This window comes from Magnolia sinica, chromosome 2 (assembly GCF_029962835.1).
Source record: "Magnolia sinica isolate HGM2019 chromosome 2, MsV1, whole genome shotgun sequence".
NCBI lineage: Eukaryota > Viridiplantae > Streptophyta > Magnoliopsida > Magnoliales > Magnoliaceae > Magnolia > Magnolia sinica.
Window position 1 is genome coordinate 56,324,075 of NC_080574.1, and position 20,865 is coordinate 56,344,939.

Here is a 20,865-nt window from a genome sequence, read left to right on the forward strand (position 1 = left end):
TCGAGGAATTCCTTGCTTTTTTATACAATAAACAGACTCTGTACCAAAAACCAACAACCTCAATGCCAGAACTGAGTTGGACTCAACCTGATGCAGGACATGGAAATTAAACATGATATGCAAAAATTCAGGCTTAAGATCATACTAAATTAGAAACACTCACAAAAACTCCATGTCTCACATAAAGTCAAGCATTCAACATAGGGGATCTATAAGAGTCCAAGCTTACACATGCTAGGACTGGATCGATTAAAAATTATAGACCAAACAATGATCAAAGGGTAATAGATTCATCCACACATGCATAGGAATATTTCCCAATCCAAGGGATTCACGGATTTCAATTCGGAAAATCGTAGGGTTTTAAAAAGAGCATGAAAATAGGGATTTAAGACAATTTAGGATTAGGGTTAGGGAAATCAGGTGAGGGAAGAGTGAAGGAGAGGAAAGAGAGAACTTGGAACCGATTCCGCACGTGTGGACAACAAACCCTCCTGACACGTGCCCTGGTGGTGTCCCGCACGTGTGTGGGGTCCACTAATCTGAAAAAGGCCAGCTTGGCCCTGGTCGGCTAGGGGTGGACCACAAAACCCCCAAGTTTCGTAATGATCCGACGATCGGTTTGTGCACGGTGCTCCGCCGAATTTTCAGCCCCCTTGCGGGCTTGATTCTGCGAGTCTGCTGAAGAAGATGGATCGGCTGCCAAAAGAGGGTGGGTTTGAAGCATGAAGGCTATATGAGATGATGATTATGGAAGATATGGGGTGGGGCGATGTGAGATGGGTGTGGCTTTGTACCACGGTAGCTAGCCCTTCGAAGAAGGGAGGGTTTCGCACCCAATTAAGATTTCACAACTCAGAGAATTTAAAAAAGCAAAACGCAGGATTTTTTTATTCAATAATCAATGAGAAAAACAACCTACCGGGGGTGCTTATTTATAACAAAACCCTATACCCCAAAACTTGTCCCATGTGCACAACCTATTACTTAGAGATAAAGTAACCACAATTAACAACTAATCAAAGCAATCTAAACCATCCATGATGTTCCTAATAATAAAAATAACCAAAACTCAAAGTATTAGATTGTTTAGAATAGCGGGCCACGATTGTCACACCCCAAATTCGGGAACGGACAACTTCTGTAATGCCCCAAATTCGGCACTCGACTTCCATACACCAAGTCCTGAGTTCGGCGCACCACAAGGAAGATTTTTTGACTGAATTTTTTGTATATACATATAATAATACCTGAGCATGAAGATCCATGATCAAAATACTGAGCAACACTCTCCATTATAAATCCGGATCTTTACGATTACAATGCTTTCCAAAAGGTACACAATGTCAACATTTCCAAATCAAAAAATAGATACAATGCATCGAGAAAGCTAAGTTTTCCAAGCTACTCCTGTCCTGAAAAAAATAGGAAATAGGAAGCTTAGGCAAAAAGCCTACTGAGTACACACGTATATGCAGTGTCTTACATGCAAGCAAGATAAATATGCCACGAAGAAATCATGTATGGTGAAAGGCGTGTAGTACGTAAGGTATGATGCCAATGCCAATGCAATGCATACGTATCACAGTAATACTCCGAGTCAATGCTACCAGTATCACCAAGTCATATTTTCATTTTTCCTATGCCACAGCCATAACCGTATTTCACACATTCGTAATCACATCATCACCATCATATTGTCATGCCATATCATAACTGTATATCTCGGGAAAACACTGTAGTCGACACCCATGTACCAGACACCAGCAATCGACCTCGCTACCCACCAATGGGGTTACAACCTCCATTTTGTATACTAGTAGCAGACCTTGTTTGCGCTTCTCCCCGCCGGCGGGTTAGACCGGTCCCTGTTTGCACCTCAGCCCTTAAGTAGGTTGAACCCACCTCTTCTCAACCCGACCTCGTCAGTGGGAGTCAAATCCATGACCCATGTATCCTTTCGGCCTAACGGCGAGGTATCTCTAGGTAGCATCGGGGTTTAAGGACTTTCAACCTAAGGGGCACATCATCCCCTACTATTTTCACATTTCCAGTGTCTCGTTCATTTTCAGGGATAACCCAAGTCATCATCATAGATGTATATTTCGTCGTCAAGATCTAACTCATGTTATACGGCACGACTGTGGTATTTCGATCATCATGTATGTCATGATTATGCATGAATTCAAGCAATTTTGATAAGGCATACGTTCAAGGGCATATGGTATGCATATAATGCCATGAGTTTAGGGTCTGCTGAACCTTTAAGCCAAAAATGACATATAATCGTCATGTGCGACTATCAACTATATCAATCCATGGTCATGTGACTAGATTAAAGAAGACATATCTTACACATGAACAAATGTATTGAATTACACTTGCACATACCATCATTCCATGGTGCATGAGTATGATTAATATCAACATGGTTAAGTAGATGAATTTAGTATGCCAGGAAGTGGAACAACATTAATCAAGATATTAAATCACATACTTCTATTAACCATAATCACTAACATCACTAATATCATCCATAACTATCATAATCACGAGCATTAATTGTATTCAGAATTATACCATATCCTTCGCAAGATAGATATTCCATTAGCGGCTTTAGCCCGACATGATTTTCTTCTATTAGGACCACATGTTTATACCCTAACTAGGCCTTATGGTTAACGAGTGGTGGTGACATAAAGTACATGCATTAAGTGGTTATGAGATGAAAGGCATAGATATAATATATAGTAAATGAGCCACAGGATGGATGGTGCTAGTGAAACTCATATAATGTAGTGGGCTTCACCTTCAAGTGGGTTATGTGAGACCTGTATCCTAGTCCGTATTGGCCGATACGGGCCCGTTACAGGGTGTAACGGCCGTAACAGGCCCGTAACGGTAACTTTTTTTTTTTTTTCATTTTAAGCTCATTTTTTGCTATTTTTTGGAAACCTCTTGCTTCCAAACTATTTTTCACTCCTTCTACTACTAATTTCGACCAACCTTAGCTAGGTATTTGAGATAAAAACACATTATATTACAGATTTTTTTGAATCAAAGCTCGGTGGGCTATTTTTCAGAAATTCGTCAAAAATAGGTATTTATACTTTTTTAAATATGTTTTGCTGTTTTAATCATGTCATATGATGTGTTAATCATAGTAGAACATGTTAATGTACATTTTACAGATTTGGGGTTCCATTTAATAATTTTTTAATAATTTTTTCTATTTACGCATGAATTTTGGCCCCTTTTTTTAAAATTCGAAAAATCAAATTTTAATGGTTGTTTTGCTGTTTTAATCATGCCATTTGATGTGTTAATCATAGTAGAACATGTTAATGTGCATTTTACAGATTTGGGGTGCCATTTTATATTTTTTTAATATTTTTTTCTATTTACGCATTTATTTTGGCCTTTTTTTTTGAAAATTCGAAAAATCATTTTTTAATGATTCTTTTGCTGTTTTAATGACGTCATATGATGTGTTAATCATAGTAGAACATGTTAATGTGCATTTTACAGATTTGGGGTGCCATTTTATATATTTTATATATTTTTTTCTATTTACGTATTTATTTTGGCCCTTTTTTTGAAAATTCGAAAAATCATTTTTTAATGATTCTTTTGCTGTTTTAATGATGCCATATGATGTGTTAATCATAGTAGAACATGTTAATATGCATTTTACAGATTTGGGGTGCCATTTTATATTTTTTTCTATTTACGCATTTATTTCAGCCCTTTTTTTGAAAATTCGAAAAATTATTTTTTAATGATTCTTTTGCTGTTTTAATGATGCCATATGATGTGTTAATCATAGTAGAACATGTTAATGTGCATTTTACATATTTGGGGTGCCATTTTATATTTTTTTCTATTTACGCATTTATTTCGGCCCTTTTTTTGAAAATTCGAAAAATCATTTTTTAATGATTCTTTTGTTGTTTTAATGATGTCATATGATGTGTTAATCATAGTAGAACATGTTAATGTGCATTTTACATATTTGGGGTGCCATTTTATATTTTTTTTATATATTTTTTTCTATTTACGCATGAATTTTGGCCCTCAAAAATAATTGCAAACACCTAAATGTAAGATATTTTCATATTACATTCATTCTAATATATCTATCATTGATAGTAGATAGTTAGAAAATTAAATATATGAATTTTGTAGTCAAATTCAGGTTATCTGGTTCATAAATTCATCAGACAGTCCGATACAACTTCTCACCAAAGAGTGGACCGTTACACCACCATAAACATGTTCCAATTTATAAATGAATGCATATTTGGAATGCTTAGAATATTCCGGATTTAATCCATATTTTTTTGGCAAAAAAAAATAATTTGCGCTGTTACGGGCCGTTACGCCCCCGTATCACCGTTACGCCCTCGTATCCGTATCGGTTTTGGAGGTCACCGTTACGCCAACTGATACCGATACGGGACACCTTGGATGGTGCTATTGAAACTCAGTGTAGTGGGCTTCACCTTCGAGTGGGCTGCTAGTAGGTTGGATTACAAATAATTATCATAGTAGTTCTATATTGGTTTAGAAGGCACATGTAAACCTCATAAGATACAGTGAGCTCTAAGTTGAACGACTTGGGTATATAATATACATATAAGAGTTAGTCACGGTTGGACGACGTGGGTTTGTCTCATACAACGTAGTGGGTTCTACTTCCAAGTGGTCCTGCAAGCAGATGGGTCCACACACAAGCATTACGGTGTGTCCCAACAAGTAGATAATATAGGTGTCTTACATACATTAAGGTAGTACAAGGAAGAATAGTTCTGATGCACAAGGCACACGTTAGCGGGCTCCATGATTGAACTGTTTGGTTGGTAAAACAATTGAACAGTGCGGATAAAATACGTACATTGAGTGGGTTCACAAGTGTTCGGAAGTTATACATTCAATTAACACTATTTCATATCGTTTGACTTATTTTGGAATTGGATCTAGGTCATTTTGGAATCATGTTCTAGAATTAGCTAGCCTAATTGATAAATGGTGAAATATGCAATACTTACATCAAGGTAGGTTCCGTAATCAATCTAACACACGTCCTAAGTTCACACACCGAAGAGGTTCACCATCAGCATAGTCCACGAGTCTGAGTAATTACACAATTCTTATATGCCCACATAGTCTTATGGCCACTCCATTATCAGAAGTCCATATGGTTGAGTGGCCACACAAATGTCACTCTACTTGTCATAATAAAGGATTTAAAGTCACATGGTTATTTATTTTTACTACACCATAACTCATACATCTATAGGCAACCACTTTATTAAGCTCACACATGGTCAGGTTGTCGATGCCATAATTTCACTTGGTTGAGTGGATATACAATTAGTATCATGGTCTAGTAACCTTATCTCAAAGCATCCAAGGTACAATCACAAGCATACATACCATACTCGGTTACACTACGTTACACTAACTCTTAAACTATGATCCCCCAATACTTCATACGGAGAATGACTCAGATTCGGTGTCACGTGATCAAGAAGCCAAGAACTAGCTTCCATCACATCAGATATGGTTTAGTGGTCCCCGCATATGCCTCCTATGAGCATAATGTAAGGGTTGTATTTATGTCGCATGTCACCGAATTTAGGGTCACTCCATTATCAAGCTGTATAATCCAACCCATATCATAATTCTCATGACTAAGAAAATCTACACGGACAACCCGATTGTTCATGGTTTATGTGACTATGACTAAGCCTGTAAGCATGTGGTCATGTCATTGGGTGGTCACTAATGCCACCTAATTTCATGTAGTTGGTTGGCCTTGTGTGGATTTCGCAATCATACGGTTAGACGACCACATATACTCCACAATTTCATTTGATTAGGTGGCCATACATACCCACATGATTAAGGGGCCAAATACATATATCGCACCCTTACATTGGATTAAGCGGTCATTCACACATCTTACAAACATAAGATTAAAAGCCAAAAAAAGGTGAGTGGGCCATACAAGATCACAAGGTCGCATAGGTAAGTGGGACGCACAAAATCATCAGTTCATTGGTTTAAGTGGGCTAGGGAATTTTGGCTCAAGCGATGTCTTCATGTTTTCAGTTTATCTAATAGGGATTACTTTTGTATGGTTTAGATGGTATATAAACATAACAGTGGGGCACACAACCGCCCCCAACAAACTTTGATGGAAAATAAACTTTATAGTTGGTCCCACATGGTGGGCCCACCCAGTTTTGGGTGACAAATAAATGTTAAAGTGACCCTAAGGAGGTTGGCCATTTTGGAGGGTCACAATCTGTGCAACACAAATGGACAGGTTGGATCTCTCCTAAACATCAAAGTGGACCCTCAAAGGTTTCAACTACGGGCAATTTGGACTCATCCAAGTGGGTGGGTCCCACTGATGTGGCAGGGCGACATTTATAAGGTTTGCAAAAGCCGATAGATAATGTTGATCTAACACACATATTATGGTGAAATTCTAGGAGGTTTTAATGGCGGACATTACAACAACACTATTTCTTGAGTTGCTAAAATAGACTGATGGTTTGGATGTAGCCTATATATCATGGTGGGTCCCATGGTTTGGTGGGCCCTACATGGGTATCAAAAGAAGCACCTACTTATCCCCCTTAAAACATTCGTAATCATTTGTAGGGTCATCGAGGCGTGGTTCACAAATCCAGCCCATCCATTATGTGTGTCCCACTTGGTTAAGGGGTCAAATCAAGTTTCAGATGTATCAAAATTTCAAGTGGACCCCAGTAAGTGTTTTTTTAATTCTCAAGCTCCGAGTTGCACGAACGGTTCAAGGAGATCATAGATACATGGGTCCCAAAGTGATGTATTTATTATATCTACACTGTTTATCTATATAGAGATCATTTTAAAGCATTATCTAAAAAAAAGAATCATATCCAAAGATTATTTAGACCTCACCACTAATAGTAGTGGAGATAATGATCCCATCGTTAAACAATTCACAGGGCCCACCATAACGTTTATTTTCCATCCAATCTGTTTGTAAGGTCACAAAGACGTGAAATAAGAGGAAAAACAAATTTCATATTGGTACAAAATTTCCGTGACCCAAAAAGGGTTTCAATGGTAGACGTTCAATCCCTCGCTGTAGTGTGGACCGCTTGATAGTTAGATCTGTCTTATTTTTCTTCTCAAGCCTTAAGCTCGCCAAATGGATGGACAATTTGGATATAACACATGCCTCATGATCAAACCCACAAATATTGCTGATCTTCACATGATGTAGATGGTGTAGGCCACCTGAGTTCGGTGTACGGCTGATTTTTGGGATGTCCCATAATCTAAAGGGGACCCATCAAATGCACGGTGTAGATGGTCGACATACATCAAGGTGGGGCCTGCTGCTGGGTCCCAGGGACCTTGCCGTTCCAAGCCGCAGGACGCTGGCAGCAGTAGCGTCTTATATATAATTTTTTTTTTTTGTTTTTGTTTTTTTGAGGATTTTCATAGGTGGGGCCCACATCAGGACAATCCAGTCCGTCTGCTGGGTTCTATGGCCCGGGACAGATCTAACAAGCCCAATATTGAGCATTTTTTGGCATACAGAAACATCACAGCGGGTTCTAATAGTTTTGGTAGTAAACATCACTATTAAAATAATTTTTTTGATGGTATGGCCTAACAGAGATTTGGATTGGCTTCATTTTTCGGCTCAATGCCTAAAATGAGCTGGGAAATTGGATGGACTGCGTGGATTAAATACATACATCATGAGGAGGGGCCTATTGTGGGTCCATAGCCCCTGCTCGTTTTTTAAAGCAGCTGGGACGCTGCTTGTTGTAGCGTCCTCTGGACGTTGGCAGCAACAATGTCTAGTTCTCTTAGATTTTATTTATTTATTTAATGGTAAAGTTCAACCCTCACTGATTAAAGCGGTATGTCCCACTTGATCATTGGACTGGCCCTGATTTTCAATGTGGCCCACTTAAAATGATAAGGGAAAGTGGATGGACGACTTGGATCTACCGTATACATCATGTGGGGTGCACGGTGGGCCCCACAATATTTTCTTAAAAAGGGCATCCATATAGTTTTATGAAGAGTTCAGATTGCATCTAAATGCAATGGTGGGGGCCATGGTTAATGAGTTTCATTCCATCATTATTATCATTATCATCACATCACTACCACAATTAATCATCCAAATAATTAAGAAAGAAAACAAACCATAAGAGTGGAGGGGGTGTACTCACTTGATGGACTAGATGGATGGTTGAGATGGATGGAAGGGATGGGATTGATGGCCCACCAAGATCACTCCTCTCTCTCTCTCTCTCTCTCTCTCTCTCCTTGTTGTAGGAAATGGTAAAAATGCCAAGGGATGGAGGAGTATTTGTAAAGAAATGGATAAAAATGTGGTTAGGTTAGGCTAATGTGATTAATGTTTGCTTAGGCTAGGATTATGACAATTAATTCATGATTAGTAATTAATGGTGGATTAAAGGGACATGGGATGGCATGGTGTGATGATGTCATGCATAGGGTATGGTATGGAGAGAAGCTGACTTTGGGGAGCACATGAGAGGGGGATGACATGGGAGGGTGACATCACACACATGGGTAGAGATTCTCTCACCCATGTGTGGCATGTGCATGTGTGCATGGCATGTGCTGTGCACATGTGTGGAATGGAGTATATGACGCCATGCGCATATGATACAATAACGATTCTTCAAGGCGTATCTCACTAATGGAGCGTCGTACAAACGCACTGGTGGTACCTACGCGATCGCGGCGATGGGGCAGTCGATATGAAATCTGTTTCGAAGTGTTGGGGTTTCGATCAACTGGGTATGCACTATGCACAGCTAGTCCAGGTCTGGCCAAGGGCGTCGATCATCATGTAGATAAGTATAGCAAATGGTACGGAATGGACGGGGTCTTACAACAATCATGAGAACCCATGGTGGGATTCATAAGACGATCGGGTCCACTCCAAGGGACCAAAATGCAGTCCTCTAGCTAGGAGGACTTCCTTGGATGTCGTCATTGATCCAGATCGACGGTGGGGTCCTCCTTGTGTACGTGCGTAGGAGAGGCGTGTGTATGAGCATGATGTCCCCATCAACTCTCCCCGGCTACGAAATTTCACCACTGGCAAAATAAAACTCCTGAACTGCTCCAAGATGTTAGGATCAAGTCTTTGAAGCTCCTCCTCAGTGAGCCACGTACTATCTGCAACTGGGCGTGACTTCCACTTAATCAGGAACTTTTGAAATCCGCCATCCAATGTCGAAACTATCTGATAGTCCAGGATATCCTCTCTCCTCTGCGTGTGGGAAGGGTAAGTATGGGAGGTAGAGGCTAGGAAGTAGGGTTGGGAAGAGGCCATGGATCAACGAAAAGGTCTGGGGAATTAGGATGGTGGGGCGAAAGGCTAGACAATGTATTAGGGGTTTCCCGAAAAGCAACTAGATCCTCCACATTGAATATGGAACTAATGCCCATGGAAGGTGGAAGATCTACCACATACGCATTGAGACCGTTTCGTTTTATAATTTTGAATGGTCCAGCGCTACGCGCGTGTAATTTACAAACGGCTCCCTGAGGGTGCTGCTTTGGCCTGATGCGGACCATCACAGAGTTTCCAATATTGACTTAAAACGTTTTTGCTGGTCTGCAGAAAGTTTAGAATGTTCATTACTAGTAGTGATCTTTTGCCTGATTTCTTGATGCAATGAATGACTGTGATGTGCAAAAGACTCTGAAGACTCTGATGGCCTATGGGACTAGGTCGATAGGTTTCCTAGGTTTATAACCAGTAACGACTTCAAAAAGACTTAAACCTGTGGACTTGTTGACAGAACTATTAAAATCAAACTCAGCTATAGGTAGTACGGCGTCCCATGTCCTGGCGTTTTTCCTTACTAAACATCTGAGCAAATTCCCTAGGCTCCTATTGACCACCTCAGTCTGGCCATCGGTTTGAGGATGGTAGGCAGAAGAAAATTGGAGCCTAGTATTCATCATGTGTCAGTGTCTTCTAAAAATAACTTATGAATCGCACGTCACGGTCAGACACTATGGTTTTTGGTAACCCATGTAGTTTGATGACCTCACTAAAGAACAATTTGGCAACATGAGATGCATCGGAGGTCTTCGAATAAGGAATGAAGTGGGCCATTTTAGAAAAATGGTCCACGACAACAAATATGGAATCGTGCTTCCGAATAGTCTTGGGGAGCCTAAGCACGAAGTCCATACTGATGTCCTGCCAAGGGGCGAATGGTACTGGCAAAGGTGTGTATAGCCCTGCGTTGTGCTTTTTCTGCTTTGTTAGTTGACAAGTACGGCACTGCCCTATAATTTTGGCTACGTCTCGCTTGAGGCTTAGCCAATAGAACCTATCCTCCACTAGGGCAATGGTCTTGTCTCGACCAAAATGACCCGTGACCCCTCCTGAATGTAACCCCAGACAAGAAAATCACGAAGGGAAGTGCGAGGTATGCACAAACGGTCACTCCTGAACAAATATTTGTTTAAAATCAAGTACTCACTGCTAGCTCCTAACGGACTCTTTAACAAGGATGCGTATACAACTCCAAAATCTGGACACTTAGAATAATCTTCTTTGATGAGCTCGAGGCCCGTGACTTCGACACTCGTGGAATTGAGTAATGCGACTCGACGACTCAATGCGTCAGCAAGCTTATTCTTTACACAGGCCTTGTGCTTAAGTACAAAAGTGTACTCTTGAAGGAATTGTACCCACTTGGCGTGTCTAGGGTTTAATTTCTTCTGAGAGTTCAGATATCTCAAGGCCTCATGATCTGAGAATAAGACGAATTCTTGCGGCAATAGGTAATGATGCCAATGGCGCAATGATTGCACTACCCAATAAAACTGTCATAGGTGGAATATTTTTGTTTCGCTCATTCAGTTTCTCACTAAAAGAAGGCGACAAGGTGCCCTTTTTGAATAAGTACTCTTATGCTAACTCCTGACGCGTCACATGCGACTTCAAAAACTTTTGAAAAATCCGGGAGTCGTGTGACTGGAGCTTTGGTCATCTTGATCTTCATTTCCTTGAAGGCCTTCGAGGCTGCCTTTGTCCATTGAAACATTCCCTTTTTTATGCAATCCGTGATGGGAGCCATAATGGAACTGAAGCCTCGAATGAACCGCTTATAGAAGGTGGCTATGCCGTGAAAGTTGCGCATCTCATGAATATTGCGGGGTTCAGGCCCAATTGATGATAGCCTTGACCTTCTTGGAATTCACCAATACGCCCTCAGCTGACACAACAAAAGCTAAGAAGATAACACTACTAGACAAAAACGTACACTTCTTTAGGTTGGGGTATAGTTTCTCAACTTTAAGGATCCTACAAACCTATCTCAAATGGTTGAGGTGTTTTTATCATGCTATAAATTAAGATATCATTAAAGTAAACGACCAGGAACTTCCTCATGAAGGGTCTCAACACTTGGGTCATCACACGCATGAAAGTGCTTGGGGCATTAGTCAGCTCAAAAGGCATAACTAGCCACTCGTATAGCCCATTCTTCGTCTTGAAGGCCGTCTTCTACTCATCATTAGTGTGCACACGGATTTGGTGATAACCACTTTTGAGGTCAATTTTCGAGAAGATAGTAGCATTGGCCATCATATCTAACATGTCATCAAGACACGGTATGGGAAATCGATACTTGACTGTGATTTTGTTGATGACCCTACTATCAACACACATCCTCCATGTGCCATCCTTCTTAGGTGTAAAAAGGGCAGGCACGACACATGGGCTCATGCTCTCTCTAATGAAACCCTTTTCTAGGAGCTCATCAATCTGCCTCTTCAACTCCGCATGATCCTTTGGGTTCATTTTGTAATGAGGGAGGTTTGGTAGAGTTGTCCGAGGGACTAAATCAATGCAATGTTGTATGTCCCTCATAGGGGGAAGCTCATCCGGTAGATCAGTAGGAAAGACATCACGGAACTCATCTACTACCGGAATAGCCTTAGTGGGTAACTCTACACTAGCCTCTGGTGCACTCTCCCTAGCCACAAGGGTGTACGCTATCGAGTTTGACTCAGTCTTTCGCTCAAAGTCTTTGGCATTTAGAATATGGAGAGGCTTAGACTTGGACTTCGATTCTTTCAATTCTTTTGAGCCGCTCACACCACTCTGTGTGGTGGATTCTTTTCTAGTCGTGTTTTTGGGTGGAAGTGGATTTAGTTTAACTTTCTTGCCCTTAAACCAGAATGTACACACATTTGACCGATTAAATATGGTAACATCCCTGTCATAGAGCTAGGGTCTATCTAGAATGATATGGCCAACATCCATGGGAACAACATCACACCAAAGCGTGTCTTTATATGATCCAAACTGAATAGGGACAAGACAACGGTGCGAGACTGGAATGGAAGTCTCATCAACCGAAGATACTCTTTAGGGTTAAGGATGGGCTTCGAGCTTCAAGCCCAAATGGTTCACGGTACCGGTTGATGCTACATTGACATAACTACCACTATCCACGATCATCCTGCAACTCTTATCACCACACTCTGCATAAGTATAGAAGATTGTGTTGTGACGCCAATCATCGATATTCTTAGCTTGGGTAAAGGTGCAATGCATAACGGCTAGGGTTGTAGACTCTTACGCTCCCTCTTCCTCATCACTAGGGGTTTCTGTTAGCTCATACTCTTCTTCTTCATCGTCACTTTCTGAGGGCACTACTTCTACTTGCCCATCAATAAAGAGCACTTTGGTATCTTCTTTCGTGCCGCACTGGTGGGCAAGGTGACTAAACCCTTGACACCTAAAACACTTAGTTGCTCCACTTCTACGCGAGGTAGACCCGACAACCTCTTTACCCTTATCATCCTTCGGCCTAGACCGAGAACTACTGAAAGGTTTGTTTTGGTACCTAGTGCTAGGCTTAGCCCTAGAAGGGTTGACCTTAGCGCCAGGATCGTGAAACTCAAACCGCCTTCCTATAGATGTTTTGAGGTATTGCTCGACCTTCAATACTACTTGATACATTTGTTTAAGAGTGTCTATGTCCTTGGTGAGCAACTCCCTCCTAATGTTAGAACGGAGGCCCGTCTTAAATCGAGCAAGGGTGAGTGTGTGGTCCTCATCAACTTCACAACGGGTCAAGTACTCTTCAAACTTCTCAATGTATTCAGCAACACTCATGGAACCCTGTCAAAGAGACTACCATTCCTCAACCAATCTCAAGTGGTAAGAAAAAGGGAGGTATTTTTCCTTAAGTGTTTCTTTCATCTATCCCCAATGGACTATTGAGAGCTCCCTCGCCCTTTCTTCATTTCTCTCTACAGTAACCCAAAACCTCTTTGCTTGGCCCACAAGCTTCATCTTGGCGAATCGGACTTAACGAGTATCCGACATGTCATACCATTCAAAATAGTGGTCCATATCAGCCAACCAATTTAGAAAAGCTTTAGGGTCTAAGTGGCCATCAAACGTAGGAGCTTCTACTCTCCCTTGAGGAGTTGCACATCTGGGTCATAATGATCATGATTCCCCTCACAGTGTGGGTGCACAGGTACATGCCTATGACCAATTCCTTGGCTACCTCCATTCCTTGGCCTATCCTCTTGACTACCTGCTTGAGACTGAGCATCTTCCCCAATGGTGGGGTTTGTCCAGGTTGAGGTCTCTAATTGGGTAACACACACAGTAAGCTGATCCAAGCGTTGGTCAATACGTTGTTCCAGGCGTTTACCCAAAGAATCAAACTGTTGGGTCAGTTTGTTCATTGACTCTTGAAATTGCTCCATGTTTAGTGTAAGGTGCAAGCCAAAACCACGATCCGTACGTGTGGGCATATAACTATTAACTCAATTCGAAAACCCTCTACACAATTATATGCGTCTAAATGAGACTAAATGATCCTACAAGACTATATGAGGGAAACTACACAATGCTACTAAAATTCCAGCAACCTAACTGCCTAAATAGCCTGTTAACAGAAAATTCAGTCAAGAAATTTGGAGATTTTCTGACAACAGAAAATTCAGCAGCCCCTATTGTGAGTTATAGGTCCTAAACAACCCTATATGATGAGACTTGATGCAAATTAGACATAAACAAACCACACCTTAAACATGCAATGCATTCCTATACAAGAACCCAAGCTTTGATACCAAATTTGATATAGGACATGGAAATTAAACATGATATGCAAAAATTCAGGCTTAAGATCATACTAAATTAGAAACACTCACAAAAACTCCACATCCCACATAAAGTCAAGCATGCAACATAGGGGATCTATAAGAGTCCAAGCCTACACATGCTAGGACTGGATCGATTAAAAATTATAGACCAAACAATGATCAAAGGGTAATAGATTCATCCACACATGCATAGGAATCTTTCCCAATCTAAGGGATTCACGGATTTCAATTCAAAAAACCGTAGGGTTTTAAAAAAGAGCATAAAAATAGGGATTTAGGACAATCTAGGGTTAGGGTTAGGGAAATTAGATGAGGGAGGAGTGAAGGAGAGGAAAGAGAGAACCTGGAACCGATTCCACACGTGTGGACAACAAACCCACCTGACACGTGCGCTAGTGGTGTCCCGCACGTGTGTGGGACCCAATAATTAGAAAAAGGCCAGCTTGACCTTGGTCGCGATAATCGACGATCAGTCTGTGCGCGGTTCTTTGCCGAAGTTTCAGCTCCCTCGGCTTGATTCTGCGATCCTGTTGAAGAAGATTGATCGGCTGCCAAAAGAGGGTGGGTTTGAAGCGTGAAGGTTGTATGAGATGATGATTATGGAAGATAGGGGGTGGAGCGATAGGAGATGGGTGTGGCTTTGCATCACGGTAGCTAGCCCTTTGAAGAAGGGAGGGTTTCACACCCGGCAGGATTTTTTTTATTCAATCATCAATGAGAAAAACAACCTACCAGGTGTGCTTATTTATAACAAAACCTTATATTCCAAAACTCGCGCCATGTGCGCAACCTATTACTTAGAGATGAAGTAATCACAATTAACAACTAATCAAAGCAATCTAAACCATCCATGATGCAGGACATGAAATTCAAATATGATGTGCAAGATTTTCAAGCTTTAGATCACGTTAGTTCAAAAATAATTACACAAAATTTCATATCCCACACAAAAATTCAAGCATTCAATTAAGGGGGAATCTATGCAAGTCCAGGCTTACAGAAGATAGGGTTGAATCAATTAAAATTATAAACCAAACAATAATCAAAGGAGGGTAAATTCATCCACACATGCACAAAAATAATTCCCCAATCCAAGGGGTTCAAAGATTTCAATTCGGAGAACCCTAAGGTTGAAAAAAGGGCATAAAATTGGGGATTTGAGTAATTTAGGGTTAGGGTTAGGGATTTGGGGTGAAAGAGGAGTGAAAGAGGGGAGAAAGATGAACCAGAGAAGCGTCATACGCGTGGACAGCGGTGAGGCACAGACGCACGTGCGCTGGAGGTGTCCCACACGTGTGTGGGGCCAACAAATCGGAAAACGGCTAGCTTGGCCCTGGTCGGCTAGGGGTGGGCCACAAAACCTCCAAATTTGAGCCTGATCCGATGCACCGTCAGTGCGTGGTGCTCCGCCGAAGTTTCAGCCCTCCTGCAGGGCCAGATTCTGGAAATCTGCTGTAGAGGGAAAAACGGCTGCAATAGAGGATGGATGTGAAGCGTAGATGATTGTAGGAGGAGAAATATGGATGGTAGAAGGTGAGGGCGAATGGGGATAGGTGTGGCTTCGCACTACGGTAGTCGGCCCTTCGAGGAAGGGAGGGTTTCACACCCAATTGAATCTCCACAACTTAGAAATTTAGAGGAGCAGAAAAATATAGAAATTTTATTAATCTTCAATTTGAAAAAAAGACTGCAAGGGGTTTTTATTTATAATAAAACCCTATACCTCAAAAACTCGCGCCATGTGCGCAACCTATTACTTGGCAGCGAAGTAATAAAAAATAACAACTAATCAAAGCAATCGAAACCGTTCATAATATTCCTAATAACAATAACAAGCAAAATCCAAAGTAATAGATTAATTAGAATAGTGGGCCACGATCATGAGAACCTATGGTGAGATTCACATGACTATCGTGTCCACTCCAACGAATCAAAACGCAGTCCTCTAACTAGGAAGCCCTCCCTGGACGTTGTCATCGATCCAGATCGATGGTGGGGCCCTCCTCCTCCTTGCGTACGTGCGTATGGGGGGCGTGCGTATGCGCGTGATGTCCCCATCAATCTATGATGTTCCTAATGACAAAAATAACCAAAACTCAAAGTACTAGATCGTTTAGAATAGTGGGCCACGATCATGAGAACCCATGGTGGGATTCATATGACGATCGGGTCCACTCAAAGGGACTAAAATGTAGTCTTTTAGTTAGGAGGACTTCCCTAGATGTCGTCATCGATCCAAATCGACGGTGGGGTCCTCCTCCTTGTGTACGTGCGTAGGGGAGGCGTGCATGTGCGCGTGATGTCCCCATCACAACCTGAGCAGATGTTCAACTTGGAAGACTATCCAAATTGTAATTTTGATTGAAAAAAAAAAAAGAAAGAAAAAAGAAAAAGAAGAAAAAGTGCACTTGTACTTGAGTCGACCTGTTACTTGGGGGGTTGAAATTGAGTTGAAGCTGTTTTGTTTTCTTTTTCACAGCCTGGTTCATCCCCTCCTTACTCCTAGTGAAGTCGGCAAGTTTCCCCATTTTTTTACAGCGAGTCTTATGATCAATGAGTGGATGGTTGGTGCTACTGTATGCGAATTGTGGATATATTCTTTTAGATGTGCAATCCACATTGACATAAGAATCACTTCCATCTATTCTCAAGAAATGAGGAAAACAAACTGATATATTCGTTAATAAAATAATCTATTTTCCCTCTGAATAATTTAGTTGATAAGTGCATAATGCCTGTTTTCTGCTTTGTTCCAACTTGTGGCCTTATCAGGAGAATCTACGGATCTTACAGAGGTTTGGTTTATTGCTTGCCTCGCCTCGCCTCGCCTCCCCTCCATGCTTTTGGGTGCCTTGACTTATTTTCCTACCATGCTTTCTAAGTTCAATGCCTGGTCAAATAAAGTGTATTCAAAGAAATTTTGGGAAAATCGTCACTGTAGGTTTCTTATCCTAAGTGTCCATAGATTTTCTGGATATAGTAATTCCTCTTAGCTGGAGCATCATCTTCCTTCCATTCTTTCTTTCGTTCTTCTGTAACTAAAAAAATGTTATTGGTATGGGCATCAGTTTTAAGCAGAGAAATGCTTTGGTTTGAGCTTCATGCCTGAAAATTGTAGGTAATGGCATTCTTGGTCATTTATAACCTTTTGTTGAATGCTGAAATTACTGATAAAAATGTTATAAATTTTATATTATAAAGATGGAGAGTGCTAAAGTGCACACACTAGTGCACTGGAGAGTGTAATCGTCATATACATGGAGATGAGACCCATGTGTATGACGGTGGAGACACTCATTAGGTGCTTCCCACTGTCTGAAAACTCAGGCCTGTATGATCATCAGGTGGTTTGTGTGTACATAATAAATGAATGGTTATGAGAGTTGACCAACGATCCACATTCAATGCATACATAGGAAGTGATCACCCACAGATCATTAAAAAAAAAGATGGCCCACCCAATGATCAGACTAGTTGGTGTTTGAGACAGCACATATACACCGGGGGATCATCTGATGGGCAGCTCAGATATCGAGCAGGGTCATGTAGCAGTTGTCATCAAGAGTGGAGGTGCAAATCTGGCAGGGTGGGTTGGGTAGATGGTCAACTCTAGCCCAACCCAACCCCAGGAGTCGGCCTAATGCCTAATTAGGCCAAGCTACCCAACCCAAGGTGTTAAATACTCAACTCTATTGATATTTGAGTTGGGCTAGGTTGGTTTTTGTAGGATTAGATTGGTTATATAACTAGTAAACTAATACATAATATGAAACATGTAACCATCAAGTAATGTCATTGAAGTAACACCCGACATAAGCAAATAATATTTAAGAAATTGATGGAGCACATAAAACACGGTGGGCCCCATAGAACTTTGGTGTGATGTGGACTTTGTAAAACAGGTTGTAGATGATTCCGACCTCTCTAATAGAGTCGTGGCTTGGGAGTGGTGACCCATGAATATTCAATGAAGAACCCCTAATGTGAGGGTGTGGAACATGTGCCTAAGATCAAGACAGATGACACACATGTTGGAGATCTATGTCATGGACCAAGTAGCTTGCAATATGAACATGCTATGGACAATAAAATAATGGTAGTGTGCTGATCATGTAAGTCAAAGACTCCCTAATGGTGGTTGTAGATGATTTCTATTTTGGTCATGATTTATGTTTATAACATGTACATTAATCATGGATCACATGTATATGTGTACTGCATATAAAATGGGGCAACCCAAAGAGAGTAATCCTATCTGCACGTCTACTTGAGCAGAAGTGCCAAACTCCATCCACACATGAGACCAGATGTATGTAGTATACATTCCTTGCCAATTTATGGAGTGAGACAAGATGTAGGATACGTTAGTTGCTGCCAATTTATCTCATCCGAACAGGATGTTAGCTTGGCCGAGTTGACCATTACCAAGCATCAAATAAATGAAACTGGTCAACAATTCATTGATCGTTGTAGGGCTCTAAACCTCTCCTACCGCCATCTCCCGTCAGAAACCCAGTGTGAAGGATAGTCTACCTGCTGGCTGACTTTTGACTATCTAGACTTTTCAGGAACTGACTACTAAAGTATATCGAGCAGGTTTCTGTTGCGAGAGACATGGTGCAACTGAAGGATTGGATTGGCTCTGTGGTGAGCAACAAGGCATCTATCTGGCTAAACAATTATCGATAGAGGGTAAGAAGCCTGTAAAGGTCAACATTAAGGGGTGAAGACCTACGACAAGATGGATGGTAAGCCATGCAATACAGACAAAAGGCTGAGGATTGTTGACTTTCAGCAAGAGGCATATCCGTAACTGGGCAACTCGGTAGTGGATTGTTTCACACGCCAAGAGTGTTCTCATGCCGCCAAAGCCAAGTGGGCCATTATCATTGCTGCCTGGTGACGCTGGTGTATTGCACACTGCAAAGTTTGGAAGCAGAAGTAGAAGCAAGTGGTTGAGCTAATATGGAAGCAGGAGTTTGACCCAGACCATCTCCTAGACTAAGGTCTGTGCTACCAGGTCACCTTGGACAAATATCTTCCAGCTGGTCTTGTTGCGCTAGAGACTGTGAACCTATAACTAGATGCTCCCCACAGTGACAATGAGACAAGTGAGATCTTCTAGGACGAGCTCCCTTTGCATATCAAGATGCTGATGGTACATGTTTAGCAGAGGATGGTATATGATTCACAGAGCTTGCTGTGCGTGAGTGGGTAGCCTTCTCAATATAGCAACAATGATGAAGATGATTGTGACAACTTTTACGACTATTAACAGCAGTCATTAAATGTCTACTGATCTCCGTTGCCTCTATTACTTCTTTGTCCTCCTTGACCAGCCTAAGGGTACGCTGATCCTCCAAAAGACGGACAGCTAAGAGGAAGCCCCAACTGGCTTTCCCTCAAATTTTCAGTCATGGGGCCACCTGTGCAACACCTGATCAACTACACAGGAACGTTGCAGTGATGAATCCAATTCTTGCCGTCTCTTCATATATTTCCACTAGGCTCTTAGGCCCCATTTGGCCGGGTGGATTGGAAGGGATTGAATGGTATTAGGGTGGATGGCATGGATTTCAAGGTAATGATGGTGTTGTCAGTGGATTGTCTTAAGATCCATGGGATTGCTATATCGAGTCGGTTTGGCACGCCCGGCCAATCCCAGGATTAAACCTTCCCTTCCCTTCCAATCCCTCGAACCAAACACGTCCCAGGCAAATTTGAACGGATTAGGGTGGATTGGATGAGATTTAAAGGTAATGATGGTGTTGTTAGTGGATTGTCTTAAGATCCATGGGATTGCTATATCCTGGGATCAAATCACCCAGTCTGTTTGGCACGCCCGGCCAATCCTGGGATTTAACTTCCAATCCCTTCCAATACCATCCAATCCCTTCCAATCCGCCCGGCCAAATGGGCCCTTAGGTGCTTCCTCTGAGATTCGAATGATTGATGGACAGTAAAAGGAGTATTCACATAGGAAGAACTAAGGGATCTCTTCTTGTTACGCTTCTTCCTGCTTAATCGCTCTTCTTCCATCTAAGAGCTTGTCCGCCAGAACAAGTTTACGAGCAAGTGCTCATACCAATACATCCTAAACTGGGGTGTTTCTCTCACATTGCCAAGTATAAGAGAGCAACCTGAACATCTTCATTGGCAGATGCATGCTGACGAAGCATTGTTTTGGATACAGAAGCCAAGTGTCATCAAGAAGGCTGTCGTGATGGGTCCTTCCTCTTACCCATACGCTGCGTAAATTCAGTACTTAATGTGAAGGCCCATGCTGACTAGGACGGTGTTGAGGTGTGGAGCCAACACACCAATGTGCCCGTTGTAAGACAGAGGTCTTTCACCGTGCTTCTCGACCGGTCAAGGGGACTGCTCGACTCGAAGTCCAGCGAGCAGGATTTTTTGAGCTCGACCAGTCGAGGGGGTCCCTCGACCAGTCGAGGACCTGGCTCGACTAGTTGAGGGTTACACAGATTGTGTACGGATTTAGTGCGGACTGTGTAAATTTGAGGCGGTTTCACAAAGGTGCGGAACGAAAGTTTTTGAAACTATAAATAAGGGTCCTAAGGTTATTCTAGGGTATGAAAAAGAGCTTTCTAAAGCAAGGCTAAGGGTTTTCTATACGTCAAAGGTGAGTATATTGCTTGTAAT

General features: G+C 41.7%; 1 protein-coding gene and 1 long non-coding RNA gene across 6 annotated transcripts in view; one reads left to right on the top strand and one right to left on the bottom strand.

Annotated features, from left to right (window-relative positions):
• The window catches only part of LOC131237132 (O-fucosyltransferase 38), a 36,133-nt gene extending 18,826 nt beyond the window's left edge, over positions 1 to 17,307 (top strand). For 3 of the 5 annotated variants that reach the window (XM_058234795.1, XM_058234793.1, XM_058234794.1), the window contains exon 13: positions 16,978 to 17,307. The gene's annotated coding sequence lies outside the window, so the exon portion shown is untranslated. Of the gene's footprint in view, positions 1 to 16,684 lie in introns of all 5 variants that reach the window. The other 2 variants (XR_009167058.1, XM_058234791.1) reach the window with 2 other exon arrangements.
• Positions 4 to 16,634, bottom strand: LOC131237133 (uncharacterized). The gene is made up of 2 exons (XR_009167059.1): positions 16,521 to 16,634; positions 4 to 87 (listed from the first exon to the last, which is right to left on the bottom strand). It is a non-coding gene; the product is annotated as an uncharacterized LOC131237133 (long non-coding RNA).
• Positions 17,308 to 20,865: the final 3,558 nt, after the last annotated feature.